The sequence below is a fragment of the Durio zibethinus genome, chromosome 27 (genome assembly GCF_047325235.1).
Source record: "Durio zibethinus cultivar Kanyao isolate XHJ-2024 chromosome 27, ASM4732523v1, whole genome shotgun sequence".
In the NCBI taxonomy this organism is placed as follows: Eukaryota; Viridiplantae; Streptophyta; class Magnoliopsida; order Malvales; family Malvaceae; genus Durio; species Durio zibethinus.
In genome coordinates this window covers 14,262,843-14,285,679 of record NC_143188.1, presented here as the reverse complement: position 1 = coordinate 14,285,679, position 22,837 = coordinate 14,262,843, and the positions used below count along the sequence as shown (strand labels likewise).

The 22,837-nt window shown below is 27.4% G+C and overlaps 1 pseudogene; it reads left to right on the top strand.

Moving 5' to 3' along the window:
- Nucleotides 1-6,413, top strand: part of LOC111279460 (15-cis-phytoene desaturase, chloroplastic/chromoplastic-like) — a 111,622-nt pseudogene extending 105,209 nt beyond the window's left edge.
- The last annotated feature ends 16,424 nt before the right edge of the window (nucleotides 6,414-22,837 follow it).

The window sequence follows — 22,837 nt, the reverse complement described above, 5'->3', positions numbered from 1 at the left end:
TTAACAATATTAAATATTATTTAATGATATAAAATTTTAATATAATAATATTTAAATATTTAATATTATTTGCATAGTATGCTAATATTAAATGTTCATTTAATAATATTTTAATATTTACTAATATAAAATTTTAATTTAATAATATTTTTATATTTAATTATTATATTTCATATTATGTTAATATTTAATATTAGTTTATAATAATTTAATATATTATATTATTTTCATAATATTTTTCATCTTAAATATTGAATTTAATAATATCATAATATAGTATATTATTTTTATAATATTTCTATAATATTTTATATTAAACTTTAATTTTATAATATTTTATTATATTATTTTAATAAGATTTAATACTATTAAATACTAATTTAATATTATTTTATTATTTAATCAAAATAAATATTCATATAAGATTCTTTTAATATTTTCATATTATCTTACTAATATTTTTATTATTAAATATTAATTTCAAAATATTTTAATCTATTATATTATCAGAATATTATTTTCATATTAATATTTATTTTATTTTATTTTAATATTGAATAATTTTAAATATATTTATCAATATTTTAATATTTACTATTGTAATTATTATTTTAATTATATTTTAATAGTATTTTAATATTAAAAATTAAGTTGAAATATTTTACTATTATATTATTTTCATAATATTTTAATATTATTTTTAATGTTAAATATTTAATTTAATAAGATTTTAACATAGTATATTATTTTAATTTTATTTCAATATTAAATATTAACTTAATAATATTTTAATCCTGAATACTACTTAATTATATTAAAGTAATTTAATTAATCGTCAAATTAAATATTATAATTAATATTATTTAAACAATTACAATAAAATAATATTTGTTAATCATAATAATTAAAAATAATTAAATGTTAAAATGATAAATTTCAAATTAATTAAATATATAAAGATAAAATTATCTAATAAATAGTATCTCAATTCCCGACATGGTAGGAATTGTAATTCTTAGGAAAGAGTAAAGAATTGCCATTACTCTTTTTATAAGAAATTGATATTCTATGGAATTACTATTCTTTGCTAAAACAATAACTAAATGATAGAATAAAAAAAAAGCATAAGGAAAATAGTTGGAATGAAATTTCATTTCCATCCAACCAAACATGGGGTAAGAATGTTTAAGGAAAAAAGCATCTCAATCAATCTCCATATGGATATGCACATGTTTTTGGCAAAATTAGAATATGATAGGGATATTGATATTAAATTTTATTATTTTTAATTAGATTTATTAATTTTAAATACGGTATGATAATATGATACAAAAATTTTTTATATTTAATGAATAAGATTTTGAATTTTTTTTAACTTACTTGATATCGAGGGTATGTCACAATCAAGTCATTTGCTTTCTTTTTTACAAAAATTTTTGTCTATTTTCTTTTTCCTTTTTTTTTTCCTTTTTTTAATACTTAATAAAATTTTTAAACTTTATTGGAAACCCATTTGATATTTTTGAATAAAAACATATTTTTTATTTTGATACTTTTTTAAAAAAAATATGGAGGTGTGGTTGTTATATTAAGATTTGAATTTTGTTTCTTTTTGTTGGGCTTTTTTTTTGCTTTTTTGGAAATACATGATATAAATATGTTTTATTATTTATTTAATTAAATATATGTATTGTATTAATAAAATTATTATTTAATATTTTAATTTAAAAAATCTACGTGTCCTCTTGTGCTTTCTTTTTTTTTTTTTTGTCATTTCTTGGTTTATATTTTAAATTTTCCATAGTTACAAATGTTCTAAGGGTGTTATGTGCACTCCAAGGGATTTTCTTTCTTCTTTTTTTAAATTTAAACACTTTACCAGTTTTTTAAATAATTTAAAATGATGAACCCAATTGATATTATTGATTAAAATTATATATTTTTTCATTTTTTTAATGTGTGAGGCCTATATTCAATTGGTTTCAATTCGTCTGGATCCAATAGTAGCATTGTTTTTTAGATTGTATCAAGATTTTTTTCAAAAATCAACATTATATCAGATGTGAGTTTAAAATATTTTATCCCATTCAAGCATGTATAAATATAAATATAAATATTTATTTTATTATTATATATATGTATTATATTAATAAAATTATTAGTTAATACCTTTATTTAATAAATCTGCAAGTCATTCCTATTCGATTTTCCTTTCTTTCTTTTTTCTTTTTCTTAGTATTTCCTTTTTTTATGTTTTTGATTTTTTTTAGATATATTTTGCAAGAAAAAAATTTAATAAAAGTAAAGATGACAAAACAATTCATTTTTCATAGATTTTGATTGTCCCCTATCTAATATGTCCATATTTTGAGAAATTCTAGATAAATTCAAGGTTTTTCTTTTTTTTTTTAATCGAAATCTGATTAAAGGTGAATTTAGAATGTTCTATCTTGTACCGGGTGTACATATATATAAATATATTTTTTCAAATATTTATTTAAATGAGTTTCGATTCTTCTGAATTTGATGGACATGTTTTTTATTTGAGATCTAATCGAGGTTTTTCTTTAAAAATCAAACTCGAGTCAAAGACAGATTTATAATATTCTGTCTTACTTTTAATATATATTAAATTATATTTTTAATTGTTTATTTATTTTATATTTATATTTATATCTATGTATCATATTAATCAAATTATTATTTAATATCTTAATTTAATAACAATATTTTTTGTTTAGGTATCTTATTAGAAATTCTTTTATTTAGATACTACATTAAGAAAAGTGTAATAATTTAAGGCAAATGAAGTATTATTTCTATTATACACATTTATAGAGAAACTTGGTCAATGACAATTTTCTTCCTTTTTCTAATTCGTGTTTTTTTTTCTACACATAAGATATGAACAAAAGATTATTAAATGTATGTTATAAAATATTATTTAAATATGAGTTTACGGATCACCACCAATCAAACAATTAAATGTGAAACCATACATCTCTCACTTACAAACCCAATTCTAAATACGAATTCTCACATTAGTCATAAAAAACATAAATAAAGACCAAAAGATATACGCAAAAACCATTCAACAACAACAACAACAATAACAATAACACCAACAATAATAATATAATAAATCCAAACCAATCAATTAAACAAAATGCAAATCAATAGATACTGCTGCAAGGAATAAAAAAAATCAAAATTTAATTCAATTGATTCATGTAATTATCTCAAGAGTTGACATTCAACAGATTTAAAATTCGAATCTTAGTATTTACAAAATTTTTTGACTCTCGAGCAGATATCTATGTAAAAAAAATCATGAAAAAAATAAAAAAGACAAAATATACGTGAAAATCATCCAATATAACAAAAAAGGGATAAAACCAAAAACAAATCCACTGTCAACAATCCATGATACAATGTTTATGTTTTTAAATTTTCTCTCACTTGATGATTATGTAAACGAGAAACTTGGTTTATGACAATTACTCCTTGAGTTGAAATTGAGACTTTTCTTTGTCATTGTCTTGTTTTTGACACATAAACCATGAACTCGAGACTTTTCTTTTAGCATTCGGTTCATTTTGGGTTTAATTTGAATTTTTGCATCACATAAAATTTACAAAAAAATCACTAAATCACACGGAAAAAAACAAGTTAATTAAAAGTCATTTATTAATTTAGAATTATTTTTATAAGAAATTAAAAATTTTCTCTCAAAAATATTATTTATAATTTTGATTGATTGATATTTACTTTTTCTTTTCATTTCATTAATTATTAGTAATTCACCATAATTATGGTTAAGATTTGCAAGGTCAACCATAACTTTAAAGGTTAGAAGTGTTGTTAATTAATTTCTTGTATGTTATAATTAGAATTTCATTGAGAAGTGAAAAAAGAAAAGCTATGTAAATAATATTGAATTAAGGCTTTTTTTTCATTAAAAGTTAAAGTTTATTTATGAAATTTAAACAATTTGTAATGGTAACTTTTTTAATTGAAATGAAGAAAGAATCTTTAATCTTGTTCTTCTTCGGCTGCATTTTAAGTTATTATCTTTGATATCTACTTAATATCTACTTAAACAAAATAAACTATTTATAAATAGTTGTCACAATTAACTTTATTAAATTATTGAATATTTCTAATTTAAAAATTTATTTTTTATTTTAAAATTTATAAGCCTAATTGGTTGCTAGCTAGTCAGCTTAACAGTTGAGAGATTAATATGTTCACTCGAAAAAAGAAAAAAAAAAGATAAGTATGATATTAATTTCCTTTTATAGGTTTGGTTGCAAATCATTTGTAATTGGCTGCTCTGAAATTGGTAAATGCATTTCTACTTGTTCACAAAGTTTGATGAGACTGATTGCAATACTAGCAGTGTAATTCATGCTTCGGTGACATTACTTTTTAAAGTTTGGTGGGGTAGCTGAATTATATTTTAGGGAGAATTAGAAAAAGCTCCGGTCTATTACAAATTTTTATTAATTGGTGCTATAGGAATAAATTATTACATTAAAGGAAATGACAAGTTTTAAATTATAAAAAAAAAGTTATTTTTACTCCTCTTGATCTTAATGACTGAGGTTGTGTAGAAAAAAAAAGGAGAAAAAAAGTCCATAATTTTAAATATTCTATGATAATTTTATTTGATAATTTAGCCAATTTATTTTACTGAATTAATATTACTTGATTCGTTACATCAATATTTTTTTGAATTACAAAGAAAAAAAATAAAAAATAAAATTATAATTTTGTTAAACCCCTAGAAACTCTATTCCCATGCAAGTTAAACAAAAACAAAATTATATGATTGAAACCTATGTCTGGATCTCTGAAATTTAATGTGGATGGATCGACGGAGATGCGGGCATAGGTGGAGTACTTAGGGATGAATTTGGGGCTGTGAAAGAGAAATTTTCTAAATCCGTAGGAATAGCGAATACAAAGGAGGCTGAGTTGATGGCGATAAAGGAGGCATTTATTCTTTACATAATTTTCCTTTGGGCAAATACGCATATATTGGCAATTAAAAGTGATTTCTCACATGCAGTCACTTGGATCAAATCACCTCAATCTACTCCTTGGAGGTTCAGAAAGCACACATTATATTTGGAAACCTTGAAGAAACAACTAAGAAGTTGGCAAATCCATCACATACCAAGGGAGGCAAATGATGTTGCTGATAGCATTGTCAAATTAAGAGTGAATAGATCCCAACACCTTATAGAATGGTATAATTAGATGTTGGTTTAGTCTCTTCAGTTGTAATTTTCTTTTGACAGGATATGCAACTAGTTGTTTGCAATTATTGTTATTGTTTTGTATTTCAGTTTCTCATCAATGAAAATCTCTACTCTTCAAAAAATATATATTATTTTTTAAAAAATTATTTTATTATTTTTTATAATAAAAAATTGTTGATTTCATAAGTCAAAGACATTAATTTAACTAGATAAATTGAATAAAATATCAAATAAAATTATTATAAAATATTTAAAATCAAGGATGCATTTATCTCTTTATTTCTTTTTAAAAAATCCATTTAAAAAGATTATCCATTTTTTCTTTTTCTTTTTTTTTAAAGATAACTCTTTTCAGTTTTTAATAGTGGGAGCTGGATAGATATATAAAACATGCTCAGGAATATTCGTGATAAAATATAATTCACGTACTCCACTAAACTTGACAAAGTAATGTTGTCGTGCAAGTGAATTAAATTTGATAATTTTAAACACAATATAATTATATGATATAAAAATATAAAAAATAATATGGTTTAAAATGTTAATAAAAATTATATAAGAATTTAATAAAATAAAAATATATTATTTTGCAAAACTAGATGTAAAAAAATGCTAGTAAAAAAATTCACTGCACTCAACCGATGAAATGAATTTAGTGATACATGTATGCTATTCCCCTATAAGCAGATGCTTTATTTTCTACAGTGCTATGATAGTTCTTTTTTGGTTTTCTAAAATGCAATGTCTATATATTTATACCTTTCCCACCAAAAGTTTAAATGATTGCCCCTGGTTAAGTGATGTAGATTATCCCCATTTGCAGGTTTGATAGGAAATTGAAGAACTCCTATGATCATCTACTCTTCAGCAGGTCTTCCTACCTCATCTATCAGCCCTCTCTTTTTCCCCTTCTTTGCTATTTATACAGCTTTCATGTTTATTATCTGCCTGCCACTTAGTAGCGTTATGAATTTTTACTAATTTGTAAAGGTGGCAATGAGTCCATACTTACAAATTACAATAGGAGGTTGAAAATGGAAATTATCTGTTGTGCTTGTATCAGAACTTCTAATGTATTGAAATATGCAGGATTATGAGTTGCTTCGTACTTTTGGACAAAGAAAGTTGACAGGAGCAAGCATTCACTGATGGCCTTTAAGTTGAAGTAAAAAATTCTCAAGTTACGGAGGATCATCCTTAAATCGATGTTCAAGGCCAGTAGGTTAGTGATGTCATTCGCTAGTACATATATATCATATACCCCTTATAAAATCTGTAACATGTGCCAAGACAGCTTCACAAACTGCGTGTAAAATTCTTGTGATAGAATCTATATGATCTTCAGTTAGCCTGTTAAAAGCAAAAAACAAAAGGGAACGGCAAAAAGGTGAAAAAAGGCACCTGAACTCAGATTCAAAAATCATCTAACCTCCTATCATTGAAAAAACATCAAAACTGACACTTTTTCGAATCACTAAAAGGGTAACAATAACATATAGGCCAACAGTTATGTGCTACGTAGATGTAGTATTAAATTCTTAGTTTTATTAATCAAGGTTCAAATCCTAACTGTCTCAAATAAAATATATATATCTTTATTGGGATTCAATCCAAATCAGGATATCATTTTTTTTTTGTTTTTGAATGGGGTTTGTCATTTTTTATTTAATTTTTTTTAGGTTTATGTTCTACTTCGAGTAAAGATCTATCCGATTTTGATTTGTGCATGTAAGACAAATGACCCAGTACCTTGTCTTTTTGCTATGATTTCATTTCATTTCCTTTTTTATTTTAATTTAATTCTTTTTTTCTTTCATTCTTTTGCCAAATATTCAACTTATTTATCATATTATTCAATTGATTAATAGTTTGAAATTGCTATTATTTATATTTATAATTAAAAAAATTTATGATTATGATATCGATGATAATCATAAATATATTATTGGCTCGAAATTATTTGGATAACATTTGGTATCATTTTCAAGATCATCATGTCAATTTAATCATTGCGTTGATCTTATTACCAAGATATTATCACTCTTGAATTGGAATCACTTTATTTTATTTTAAGAATTAAAAATCACTATATTTGGTATTACTAAAAATCAAATATTATTTTGTTTAAAAATAAAAAAATAACTTACATATGGTAATATTTATACAAGTTAATGATTTTAAAATTATTTAAAGATAATAATGTGTAAAATATTAATAATATTTTATCTATTTCATGATAAAAATAATTAAGTTCTTAAATTAATAAATATATTTATTGATAGGTTTTATAATATAAATTATGTTAAAAGCATTTAAATTAAAAAATAAAATTAATCTATTAAAATCATAAAAAATATATATTATATATAAAATATTAAAAAAGTAGAAAAAGGCATAAAAATTATTTTTGAACTTGTTATAATGAATGTTAGTTTGAAAATATAAGAATTTATAACATAAAATAATTACACTTTTAAAAGAAAAAAATTTTTGAATCCACATATTAAATAGATAATATCAATTATTATTAATTTTATATATTACTTTATTCCAATGATAAAAATTTCTTATTCTTTTAAAGTTCACTCTTCAAGACAGTGATTTAATTACTTTTAATAATCCAAAATCACTGCCACATAGAATTATCAGTGTTTATTAAACATAATGATCTAATTATTATGTGTAAATCATCATAATTTTTAGTGTAATAACCTCATACCAAGCAACACCTTAAAGCATCTTCTCACTTATCTCTTTATTTCTTATATATCTGCTACTTAATTTCGGAGAATTCTTACTCATATAGGAAGGGTTTGTTTTGTAGCAATTAGTTATAGCCCTTGGTTGCCGAAGTAGTAGAGGATTTCAGGGCTTTACCCAGTACATCTTTTCTCTCAACCAGTCCAAACAAGATTTTTTATGTCGACTCAGACGAATTTATGGGATATTACTTTCCCATGATCTCTCAATGGATTTGAACTTAAGCAACAAGAAAAAAAGTACATTTTTTTATCATTTAAGCCAACCTTCCGTTGATTTTTCATATATAGTTATTAGTAACAAACAAGTGTGTGTTTTTTGTTGAAGTTGGAGGTAATATAGTGGTAAGGTACATGAACCTTATAAGTTATATTAAAAAGTTAATTAAAAAAAGTAAAATATATGTTAGCCTCTTAATATGTTTATAGAATTAAAAATAGTATATCAAATACGAATTCTAAAACTAATTACTTGTCGAAAAATATTAAATTTGGATAATTTTTCCAACTTCATTCTTTGGTGTATATAAGATGAAGGGTACAGACTTAATCAGAAAGGCATACATGAAGAACAATGGCACATATATAGTAAGCCTTTTGTAACCATTAATTATGGCCGTGTCTCGGTTGCCCAACAATCAGCTGTCTTGTCACTATCATCTATACGATGAGGACAGAGGAAACCACTTGCTGCATGTTGAAATCTGGGTGGTGGTTTTGCTTCTATTAGATTTCTCTGAATCTCTTCATTTACCTTCTTTCCTACAATAAATCCAATAAAAAATAAAAAATAAAAAAATTTTAAACTAAAATTCAATAATCATTCAAAATTTTATTATTTTTTTAATTAATTAACTCCTCAAATATGTAATTTCATCAATTGAGTCGTTATTAGAGGAAAATTTATTAACTATCTTCATCCAATCGATGGGTTAATTTGATGAAAAAAATGTTTAAAGATTTATTTAGATAAAAATAGATATTTAAAAATTTAATTGATGTAAAGTAAAAAATTCAAAATCTAATTGATTGTAATAAAATAAATGACTATTGAATTTTTATTTAAAGATTTTTTTAATAATTTTAGCAAAAAAAACCTGACAAACTCAGAATAGAGAAAGGGAATTAATTAAGAAGAATGTTTCATATATATAGTTATAACTTACCCAAGCGTGTGTTTCCGGTTGAAGTTGGAGGAAAGAGTAGTGAAAGTGAAAATAGTAGGACAAGTATAGAAAGGATAAGGGACATCTTACAGGGCATGTTTGCTGAGAAACTGAGTTTTGGATGAAGCCAATGGCAGCTTGATTCGATTGGGATTCTAATTATCTTGAAGTAGAAAGAGGATTTGGTACTCAATTTGGGCTCATGCTCCATTATATAAAGCTGCCCACTCGTTCATTCCAAGTCTTTTTTTTGAACAATTAATCGTTGTAAGTTTCGTAGAATTGCTCTTTCTTCTTCTCCTTTTTGAATTTCCAAATGATGATGTCGGCCATGATATTAACGTTTAACAGTAATGAATCTTAATGTTTAACTTTGAGGAATTGAAATAATATTTTACGATAATAATTTTTTATTTTTTAAAATATTAAATTTGTTAATAATAAAAAAAATTTTAATGTAAATATAAAAACAAAATTTATAATTATAAATATGTTAATATATAAAATATGTCTTCCACTTCTTAATCAAGTAATTAAAAAGACTTTAAAAAAATGTAAAGTGAGAATTTGAATCTCATCATTGTATCAAAAAGATATATAAATATATATATATAAATCACTAACAACATTTTTTATTAAAAAAAAATTATATCTTTTACATTATTAATATATTATCTTATCATATTTAATATTTTAAATATTAAAATAAAAAATCATAAAAAATTATATTTTTTGAATAAAAGATAGATTTTAAAACAATAGAGTAAAGATTTTAATATAATAAATTGAAACCTTATAATTTTTTAAATGGTACCTTTAAATTATGAAAAGGTACTTAAGTTATAGTCATATTAATTATTTTGGTTCGTAGCAATTTTCAAAGGAAATAAGCATGCTTAAGTATTAAAGTAAAAAAGGTTAGAAAAATAGTTTTAAATAAAAATAGATTTTAGAACAATAGAGTAGAGACTTTGATACGAGTGAATAAAATCATCTAATTTTTTACATGATAATTTTAAAATTAATAAAAATGAAAAGATACTTAAACTAATAATTTTAATTATTTTAGCTCATATTCACAAAAAAATGAGCATGCAATGTATAGTAAAAAGAAGTTTTATTTAAAAAAAGAGAAAAGGATGTCAGTTGAATATTTTTTAATTGGTTTAATAATTATAAGACTCATATATATATATATATATATATATATATGTTAAACTTACATCTACATCTTTCTGAAAATATAATAATAATTAACTTATTTATTTTAAATTAAAAATTATTTATAATAAGTAAATCTAAATTAAAGAATAATATATTTGAACACAATAAATTTAAGTTTGAAAAAGCCTAATTAATTTATTTGTAAAGAAATCTCAAAATTATTGAAAAATAATATGTCAAAAAAGTTTTCAAAAGTTGGGAGAAAGTATGGCCCTAGTAGACTCTAATGAAAAAGACACCTAGATTTTTAATTTTATTGAACAACTTTAAATATAAAAAAATAATAAGCTTAAAGGTATGTTATTGGCTATTAACACATCAAATCTAATAATTTTATATTTGAAATGATATGATATGAAAATAATGAAAAAATATAAAAATAGTATGGTTTAAAATTGAAAAAAATATATATGGATTTAAAAAAATAAAAAAATACATGTTTTATATTTTACGTATCAACACGATTCTGATACTATAATTTTTATATTTTTATATAAATTTAACATAAAATAAATACAACATGAATACACAAATTCACTTCTCTTTATTTGTTTTAATTTGTTACTTCTTTTTGTCTTGTACATAATGTTTATATAATATCTTAGCTTGACATATTTTGATCTAATTTTTTAAATTTTGTTATAAATTATTTTAAATATTTTAGTAAATTAAATTTTAATAAATATTATTACCTCCACGAATATCAAATATCAAGATCCTATAACATTACTATAATTTGGCTTACCGAAACTTGGTTGTCATTTTTTTTTCTTTTTCAAATGCAATATCCTTGAGTAATTGATGCTCTAAAATTGGCCAATGCCTTTACACTTAATTTTTCTTACATTTTGGCTTCCCCCCAACTTAGACGTAACAAGGTCTTCGTTACTTTTTTTTAAAATTTTTTAACAGAGATAAACAAATTGTTGGAAGAGAAATGTGACAAGTTTTTATAATAAAGAAATGTGACTTTCGAAGTAAATGTTTGCTCTTCTCTCAAAGTTGATGTGGAAACTCACTTTACATGATTATTCCTCATCTAAATAGAAGTATTCTTCAACGTGTTTTCATTGATTTTTCTAACTTTCTTTAATTAATTCAATACAATTTAATTGCAAAAACAACTTATAATATAATTATAATGATAAGAAAAAAGAAAAAAGATCAGATTAGTTTGCTGTTGTTTATATTTTATTCAAGCTTAAACATTTTATTTTCAAGTAATAGGAGAAAACTGCTGTTGGGAATAATGACTCAAATCCCATAAGAGATTTGTTTGGGATTTGTTAGAGATTTATTTGGGATTTGTCAGATATTGCTTGATGGACAAGAAAACTTGCAAAAGAAGAATTCCAAGAGAAAAAGGATTCTTAATAGGTAAGTTTGACTTGCAAGAGAAGAATTCTAAAAGGAAAGGGATTCTTAATAGGCAAGTTTGACTTATAGGAGAAGAATTCTAAGAGGAGAGTGATTCTTAATAGGCAAGTTTGTATAGTTATAAATATGTGAAATCTCTACAGGGTTAGGTATGAGAAAAAGATGTAAGAGAGTTGTAGGGTTTTGTGGGATAGACACCCCATAGGAATATTGAGACTCTACGTCTTATGGGTGTGTATGTTTGTTTGTGAGTGGACTAGAAGAGATTGAGAGGGTCCACATAGGTATGGTGTATGGGAGCATATGGGTATGTGTTTGGTTATGTTGAAAGGGTGCACAAGGGTTTGGGTTTGTGTTTGTTTGGGTTGAGAATATTTCATAGGACTAGAAGAGATTGAGAGTGTCTTATGAGTATTGATTGTTGAGTGAGGTTGATGATTTGATGTATGTTTGTAATTCTCTACAACTAGTGGATCTTGTTTCTCATCCGTGGATGTAGGTCAGTTGGACCGAACCACGTTAAATTGTTGTCTCTTGTGTGTTTGATTTATCGTTTGATTTCGCTTCCGCTAGTGTGATTGGATTGGAGGCTTTTAGCCTAACAAATGGTATCAGAGCTGTGGTGTTCCCCAACAAGTGGTATCAGAACTGAAGGTTTGAAATGTGAGAAGAGTTGAAGATTTAAGATGTGAAAAGAGCCGAAGGTTCGAGATGTGAAAGAGCTGAAAGTTCGAGATGTGGGAAGAGCTAAAGGTTTGGGAAGTGCATGATTTGAGACATGGAAAGAAGCAAGTTCAGAAGAGCTCGATTCGAGAGAAGAGTTCGAGTTCGAGTTTTGAAGATTGAGGATTGGTTTGTATGAAGCGTGAAGACACAAGAGAAGAGAAGATGATTGTGAGACTTCCATTGTAGGTGGAGTCAAGCATGTCTAGCATGAAGACAGATGATTGATGGAATTTGAGTCAAGGTGGAGATTGTTGGGAATAATGACTCAAATCTCATAAGAGATTTGTTTGGGATTTGTTAGAGATTTGTTTGGGATTTGTCAGATATTGCTTGATGGATAAGAAAACTTGCAAAAGAAGAATTCCAAGAGAAAAAAGATTCTTAATAGGTAAGTTTGACTTGCAAGAGAAGAATTCTAAAAGGAAAGGGATTCTTAATAGGCAAGTTTGACTTACAGGAGAAGAATTCTAAGAGGAGAGTGATTCTTAATAGGCAAGTTTGTATGGTTATAAATATGTGAAATCTCTACAGGGTTAGGTATGAGAAAAAGATGTAAGAGAGTTGTAGGGTTTTGTGGGATAGACACCCCATAGGAGTATTGAGACTACGTCTTATGGGTGTGTATGTTTGTTTGTGAGTGGACTAGAAGAGATTAGAGGGTCCACATAGGTATGGTATATGGGAGCATATGGGTATGTGTTTGGTTATGTTGAAAGGGTGCACAAGGGTTTGGGTTTGTGTTTGTTTGGGTTGAGAATATTTCATAGGACTAGAAGAGATTGAGAGTGTCTTATGAGTATTGATTGTTAAGTGAGGTTGATGATTTGATGTATGTTTGTAATTCTCTACAACTAGTGGATCTTGTTTCTCATCCGTGGATGTAGGTCAGTTGGACCGAACCACGTTAAATTGTTGTCTCTTGTGTGTTTGATTTATCGTTTGATTTCGCTTCTGCTAGTGTGATTGGATTGGAGGCTTTTAGCCTAACAACTGCATCATTAGTGTGTGGTCATTTCTGAAGTTACATTTTATTAGTATTTAAATTTTTTTTTAGTTTTTGTTATTTTGAATTTATTTTAATGAATTTTCACTTATATTTTCCTAATCCTCAATTTATACACTTTTCTTTCATTCTCAAATAACATTACCAGATTACCATGAGCAAATAGCATATTAGCTTAGACCCCCAATTTTATATGGGATGACTTGATTTTGATCTATTTTTATATTTGATTTGAATATTTTTATTTGGGTCAGTTTAAGAGTTTTAATCAAATTTGTGAATGAATTTTATGTCAGATTAATTTTTTTTTGGATTATTTTACATGAGTCAAGTCTATTGCAATTTAATTAATTGATTTAAAATTAGATTATGCGAGTTTAAAAGTTCAAAGTCCAAGTAATAGAAAGGATAAAAGACGTCTTACAGGGCATCTTTGTTCAGAAATTGAGTTCTGGATGAAGTCGATTGCAGCTTGATTGGATTGGAATTCTAATTATTTTGGAGCAGAAACAGGATTTAGTAGTCAAGTCCCTTTTTTTATTGACAATTGCTTGTTTTACGTTTTGGAGAATTGCTCTTTCTTCTTCTCTTTTTTGAATTTGCAAATGATGATGTTGGTCATGATATTAACGTTTAACAGTAATGAATCTTAATGTTTAACTTTGAGGAATTGAAATAATATTTTACGATAATAATTTTTTATTTTTTAAAATATATTAAATTTATTAATAATAAAAAAATTTTAAATACAAATATAAAAACCAAATTTATAATTATAAGTATGTTAATATATAAAATATGCCTTCAAGTTTTTAACCAAGTAATTAAAGAGACTTAAAAAAATGTAGAGTGAGAATTTGAATCTCATCATTGTATCAAAAAGAACTTTGATTTAAAAAAAAAAAAAAGAGAAAAGGATGTTAATTGAATATTTGTTAATTGGTTTTAATAATTATAATACTCATATATATGCTAAACTTACATCTACATCTTTGTGAAAATGTAATAATAATTAACTTATTCGTTTTATAATTGGCCAATGCACACTTAATTTTTCTTACATTGTGGCTTCCCCCAACTTAGACGTAACACCGTCTTCGTCACTTTTATTTTTTATTTTTTAACAGAGATAAACAAATTGTTGGATGAGAAATGTGACAAGTTTTTATAATAAAGAAATGTGACTTTCGAAGTCAATGTTTGCTTTTCTCTCAAAGTTGATGTGGAAACTCACTTTACATGATTATTCCTTATCTAAATAGAAGTATTCTTCAACGTGTTTTCATTGATTTTTCTAACTTTCTTTAATTAATTCAATACAATTTAATTGCAAAAACAACTTATAATATAATTGTAATGATTAAAAAAAAAAAGATCAGATGAGTTTGCTGTTGTTTATATTTTATTCAAGCTTAAACATTTTATTTTCAAGTAATGCGAGTAAACTGCATCATTAGTATTTGATCATTTCTCAAGTTACATTTTATTAGTATTTAATTTTTTTTAGTTTTTGATATTTTGAATTTATTTCAATGAATTTTCACTCATATTTTCCTAATCCTCAATTTATACACATTTCTTTCATTCTCAAATAACATTACCAGATTACCACGAGTAAATAGCATATTAGCTTAGACCCCCAATTTTATATGGGATGATTCGATTTTGATCTATTTTTATATTTGATTTAAATATTTTGATTTGGATCAGTTTAAGAGTTTTAATTAAATTTGTGAATGAATTTTATGTCAGATTTAATTATTTTTAGATTATTTTACATGAATCAAAGTTCAATCCAATTTAATTTAGTTGATTTAAAACTAGATTATGTGAGTTTAAATGTCCAAAGTCTAAGTAACAGAAAGGATGAGAGACTTCTTACAGGGCATGTTTGTTGAGAAACAGAGTTCTGGATGAAGCCGATTGCAGCTTGATTGGATTGGGACTCCAATTATTTTGGTGCAGAAAGAGGATTTAGTAGTCAAGTCCATTTTTTTTCCTTTTTTTTTTTTTTTTGACAATTGCTCGTTGTAAGTTTCGGAGAATTGCTCTTTCTTCTTCTCTTTTTTGAACTTCCAAATGATGATGTCGGCCATGATATTAACTTTTAACACTAACAAATCTTAATGTTTAACTTTGAGGGATTGAAATAATATTTTACGATAATAATTTTTATTTTCTAAAATATATTAAATTTATTAATAATAAAAAAGAAGATTTTTAATGTAAATATAAAAACAAAACTTATAATTGTAAGTATGTTAATATGTAAAATATATTTTTAACTTCTTGATCAAGTAGTTAAGAAGACTTAGACAAACATGTAAAATGGGAGTTCGAATCCCATCATTGTACCTAAAAGATATGTGAAAAAATACATAAATCACTAGCAATGATAATTTTTTTAAAAAAGTTATTGTTAGTGGTTAAATGAGTTACTTTTCCTTTTGTTTTTGGTAAAATAAGTTTTTTCTTTTTTACTCTTACTATGCTTAATTTATTGTAATGTAAGAAATCCTAAAAAAAAGATTGAATCTTGGTGAATCTTGAAGTTTCTTGATCAATCTTAAATGATTCTTGGTATATTTGGAACAATCTTGGACTGTTCTTGATGTGTTCTTATTAATTCTTGAAAATCTTGAAATTGGATTGATGAATTTTTATAAGATTTACTTTGTCAAATCTATTAGAATTAGAATTGATGAATCTATTTGAAAATATCAGAAAATTTAAGATTTGTGTAAAGGATGTTTAGCTATGATTAGGGATAAATATATAATTTCAAGTTAAATGCAAGTTCATAGTAGCTTATGTAATGCGCATGCATGGAATTACTAATGAAAGACATAATAGCAAGTATTTTTTTATTAAAAAAATGAGCATGCAATATATAGTAAAAAGAAGTTTGATTAAAAAAAAAAGAGAGAAAAGGATGTCAATTGAATATTTGTTAATTAGTTTTAATAATTATAATACTCATATATATCTTAAATTTATCTCAACATCTTTGTGAAAAGATAATAATAATTAACTTATTCATTTTAAATTAAAAATTACTTATAATAAGTAAATCTAAATTAAAGAATAGTATATTTGAATACAATAAATTTAAGTTTGAAAGAGCCTATCGAATTTATTTGTAAAGAAATCTCAAAATTATTGAAAAATAATGTCTAAAAAAGTTTTCAAATTTTGGGAGAGCGCATGGCCCCACTAGACTCTAATGAAAAGACGGCATGCTTGTTCACGAGCTTAATCTATTGATATAATGTTAGATTTTTAATTTTATTGAACAATTTAAAATATAAAAAAATAATAAGCTTAAAGGTATGTTATTGGCTATTAATACTTCAAATCTAATAATTTTATATTTGAAATGATTCGATATGAAAAATGATGAAAAATATAAAAATAGCGTGATTTAAAATTGAAAAAAAATTGTATATAGGTTTAAAAAATAAAAAAATACACATGTTTTGTATTTAACATATCAATACAAATTGTGATGTTATAATATTTATACTTTTACATAAATTTAACATAAAATAAATAGGACATTAATACATGAATTCACTTCTCTATATTTGTTTTTAATTTATTGCTACCTTTTGTCTTGTTCATAATGTTTATATACTATCTTAGCTTGAATTATTTTGATCTAATTTTCTTAAATTTTGTTGTAAATTATTTTAAATATTTTATCAAATTAAATTTTAACAAATATATTTTAAAATTACCTCCACGAATATCAAATATCAAGATCCTATAAAGTTACAATAATTTGGTTTACCGAGCTTGGTTGTCATTTTTTTTTCATTTTCAAATGCAATACCCTTAAGTAATTGATGCTCTAAAATTGGCCAATGCCTTTACACTTAATTTTTCATACATTTTGGCTTCCCCCCAACTTAGACGTAACAAAGTCTTCGTTACTTTTTTTATTTTTTAACAGAGATAAACAATTTCTTGAAAGAGAAATGTGACAAGTTTTTATAATAAAGAAATGTGACTTTCGAAGTCAATATATGCTTTTCTCTCAAAGTTGATGTGGAAACTCACTTTACATGAATATTCCTTATCTAAATAAAAGTATTCTTCAACGTGATTTCATTGATTTTCTAACTTTCTTTAATTAATTCAATACAATTTTAATTGCAAAAAAAAAAAAAAGATCAGATGAGTTTGCCATTGTTTATATATATGTGTGTATATATATATATATATATATATATGTATATAAACAAATTGGGAGAATAAGTATTTTATTCAAGCTTAAACATTTTATTTTCAAGTAATGGAAGTAAACTGCATCATTAGTGTGTGGTCATTTCTCAAGTTACATTTTATTAGTTTTTTTTTTTTTTGTATTTTATATTTTGAATTTATTTTAATGAATTTCAACTTTTATTTTCCTAGTCGTAGATTTATACACTTTTATTTCCTTCTCAAATAAAATTACCAATTCACCATATGTAAATTGCATATCAGCAAAGACCCTTAATTTTATATGGGCTGATTTGATTTTGATCTATTTTTAGATTTGATTTTGATCTATTTTTAAATTTGATTTGAATATTTTGAGTTGGGTCAACTTAAGTGTTTTAATTAAATTTGTGAACGAATTTTATGTCAAATTAATCATTTTTGAATTATTTTACATGAATCAAAGTCCAATCCAATTTAATTTAGTTGATTTAAATTTAGATTACATGAGTCAATGCTTAATCCAATTTAATTTAGTTGATTTAAAATTAGATTATGCGAGTTTAAAAGTTCGAAATCCAAGTAATAGAAAGTGTAGACACCCAATCAGGTCCGGGCCCGGATCAATTGGGCCTGACCCAGATCATTTGGGCCTGGCCCAAATGGGCAAGGCCCAATTGAATTTTTACCCCGTATTTTTTATTTTTTATTTATTTATATTTTTTTTCCTCTTGTGTATTTTATTATTTATTATTATTATGTATTAATATATGTATATATATATATTCTTTTTTTTTTCATTAGAATAGATTTATATGTATATAGTTATATATTTATTATTATTATATTATTATTCTTATCTTTTTTTTTAAATTATCTGTTCTGATTTTTTCTGAGTTTCAGATATTATTTGAAATTTTTTTTTATCTTTTGATTTATCTTTCCAATTATCTAGATTTTTTTTTAATTTTATTTTAATTTTTATTTTGGAGGGCTAGGATTCAAAGTTGAAGACTCCCACTCTGGAGGGGAATTCAATCAGAAGAGTCCAATTGGATTCAAAGACTGAATTCCCATCCAAAGAGGAATTGGGATTGATCAGAAACTCCTGATCAATCCCTATAAAAGGGACCCCCCTGGAACAGTCAAAAACACACAGAAAACAGAAGCAAAAGCTACTGATTGAGAGAATAGGGGTGTTTAGAGAGCTAAGGAAAAGTTTAGGACTGTTCTGGCAGTGAGAAAAATTTTTTAGAAAAATTTGGCGAAAAAATTTTCTGGAAATTTCTGGGAAATTTCCAGATTCCGACGAAAATTCCGGCAACTTTTGAATTTTCCGGCGATAATTCCGGCGAACTTTGAAGTTTCCGGCGACAGACCCAGTTTCCGGCGGAGAATCCCAGAAACCGGCGACCATCCGGCCAACTTCCGGCCAATTTCCGGCGAAATTCCCAGATTCCGGCGAAATTTCCAGAATCCGGCACCGGCGTTCTTCAAATTCTAGAGAGAAGGCAGAGAAGAAGGGAAGAAGAGAGAGAGAGGGGAGGAACGGTCTGCTGAAAAACGGAGGAAGGTGCCTTTTATACCCTCCCAAAACGACGTCGTTTTGGCTTTAAGTTAATAAGAGGATCCGCGCGTTTTGCCGAACCCGACCCGACCCGAAGCGTCGACCCGCTTTCTGACCCGCGCGTTTCAGCCCCTCCGAGCCGAGCCGAGCTGAGCCAAGCCGAGCCGAGCCGAGCCGCGATCCGAGCCGCTCCAGGTTTTTTTTTTTTTTTTTTTTTTTGAATTTTTTTTATTTGACTTTGATTTTGATCTTGATTTTTTTTTCTTTTTTCTTTAATTAATCCGACGACGGAGCCTCTACAAGTAAAAACAGTAGTTTTTCTTGCATACTCCTGAGGTGAGGGAATTTTCTCAATTTTCTGCTAAAAGTATTAGAGTCAATTGAGAATAATTTCTGATAATTAATTACTTGGCTGATTTTGATTTTTTTTTTCTTTAATTAATCCGACGACGGAGCCTCTGCAAGTGAAACAGTAGTTTTTCTTGCATACTCTTGAGGTGAGGGAATTTTCTCAATTTTCTGCTAAAAGTATTAGAGTTAATTGAGAATAATTTTCGATAATTAATTGGATGATTTTGTTTTTTCTTTAATAAATCCGACGACGGAGCCCCTGCAAGTGAAACAGTAGTTTTTCTTGCATACTCCTGAGGTGAGGGAATTTTCTCAATTTTCTGCTAAAAGTATTAGAGTCAATTGAGAATCATTTCCAACAACTAATTACTTGGTAAAATTTTAAGGCTTTTGGATAACACAAATTTAAGCTGGTACCATCTTTTGATGGGCGTTGTGAGGGTGCTACAACCTTCCTCACACGTAACCGAACTCCCGAACCCTGTTCTGGTTAGCAGACCCGAACCTATTCTTTCAGGGACCCTTGAACTTAGGTGTTCCCTGAAAGGACAGATTCCTTAGGTGGCCAATCGCACCTAGACAAAAAAGATTGGTGGCGACTCCCTGAAAGTCAATGTCTAGCGATAGATCCCCGGATCTAGACGTTATGACAGCTTGGCGACTCCGCTGGGGACCTTGAGAGTCAGGCCAGCAAATAATTTATGTTATCCAAAAGCCTAATAAAATTGAACCATTTTTGTGTATATGTATTCATTCATGTTTGTTTACCTTGTTAATTATGTCATTCATGTGCATGTGCATAACATGAGCTCTACACCCGAGCTCTGTCCCTCTAGGAGGGAGTAAAGTACCTATTGCTTTCGTGAGGTCTAATGCCTCCGCAGTGGCTAGCGAAATACTCCCACTCAAATTGAACCTTTTCCGCTTGTAGCCTGTAATGGGTGAGGATTAGGGTGCCTTACTAGTCTGTGATGGACAAGGATGTAAGGAACAATTTGAGGACCTTTAGACTTTAACCCTAAAACCACATATAGTGAACCTTAAGAGTGCCTAACCCATAGATAGAGCCATCGTTTTTCCCTGCTAGAATTGACCAAAGGCTAGGATCCATCCTTTTACTTTGTGTGATGTTAAAATTTTTTTTTTTGTTATTTATTCTTTTTCTGGGTATACTAACCTTTTTTTTCTTTTGCATTGGTTCATGTGCACATCATAAAGTTGCATAAAGAACATTTGCCTGAAAAACGGTCTTCAACAAATTTTTTTTCATGGACACCAATGAACGCCTAGTTTGTTCTTCATCAGTATTAGCACCCTGTGGGACACCTAATGAGGTAAGGGCCTTGTCAGAAAAGACCCAACTGAAGATGGGAGATTGCTTGCCAATTGGGTATGAGTCTACTCTGTCTCAAGAAACATCTATCCTCCTCAAACAGAACAATTTAGAAGATTTGGTTGACATCTGGAAGAAGATGAGTCCGTCAAGACAAGAGCAGTTTTGTCAGAAACATGGGCATATAGCACACCTTCTAGCAGTGGCTGTTGATGATCAACTAATTAGAGCTGCAACACAATTCTGGGATCCTACATACAGGTGTTTCATCTTTAATGAAGTTGATATGACTCCCACCATAGAAGAATATTCGGTCTTGTTGGGTTTGTATCTCAAGACTCCTGAGAAGATATATGTCAAAAAGCATAAGTCAGGATTTCGTAAAAGTCTGGCTCAACTCATGGGGATAAACAAGGAAGTTGTGGATTCTCATACAAAGAAGAAACAGGAACAGGTCTGCCTACCTTGGAAGTTCTTTCATGAGTTTCTGATGAAACATGCCAATGAAGAACGGGGGTTGGACATATTTGCCTTGGCTATATACGGACTGGTAATCTTTCCAAAGGTTTTGGGACATATTGAGATAGAGGTAGTTGATTTCTTCGAGAGTGTGATCAATGGCTGTAATCCCTCAACGGTGATATTAGCAGAGACTATCAGATCCTTGAGTTATTGTCGTCGGAATGGAGGGCGCTTCATAGGATGCATACAGTTATTGTATGTGTGGATGAAAAGCCATTTCGAACATGGAAATGGTGCTTTCTCGAAGATTTATATCCGTAATCGCTTTCCGATCAAGGAATTCTGCGAAAGTGGTTGGTCAAAGCGGAGGTCTAAACAAGAATGGATAACTTTCTTACAAAAATTAGAAAGTGCCAGGGTGAGATGGTTAGCCCCATGGATGAATCGTGAGCCTATGTTATACCAATGTGGGGATAGTACAGAGGTTCCACTTCTGGGTTTATGGGGAGTGACGAATTATGCACCGCTCCTAGTAAGGAGGCAATTGGGGGGAGAACAGTTCATTCCTGTGACTTATGGGCTTCATCAGTTAGATTTCTCTTACAGTGAGCCTAAAGCATTTCAGAGGATGAATGAGATGATCAAAGCATGGAAAAATCCCCAAAGAGTGAGTCCTGGACCATTCACTGAAAAAGTCACCCCAGGTTACTTGGTTTGGAGAGCAAAGAGAAGACAAGAAATGGTGTTCACTTATGAAATCTCTCAACCACCAACAGAAGAAAGACTTGAAGAGACACCATCAGAGTTAGAACTGACAACAAAAGAATTTGAGTCTGAAAAGAGCCAGTTAAGGCAAGAGATTCAGAAACTTCAAGAAGAAAAAGCCCAGTGGAAAGGTAGAGCCGAAAGATATGAAGTTGAAGTTCACAAGATTGCTAGAGAACGTGATACAGCTACTGAAGATCTAGCAAAGTTACACCAGGAGCATAAGAGGCTATGTGTGAGGGAAAGAGCCAAAGGGATAACCATTACCGAGCTGACTGAGGAAAATACAAGATTGAAGCAAGAGTATACCGAATTGGAAGAAGAAAGTACCAAAGCACAGGCAGAACTTAACATGCTGAACAGTTATTTGAGCGGGCTAAGTCAAAGGTTGGAAGAACAAGGAGATCGCATCGCTGCACTGGTCAGAGAACATAGAGAATTATCATACCAAGTCTGGTGTGGTAAAAGAGAGAACCTAGGAAGGCAAAAATACATTGAGCACTTAACAACCCAGATCCATAAAGGGGTATGTAAGGCAAAAGAGATGGTGGAAGAGGCAGAAGCATTAAGACAAGTGGTGGCCCCAGTAGGAGAACATGGACAGCGTCTGTTGAACTTCATAGAAGAAGCCAAAGCC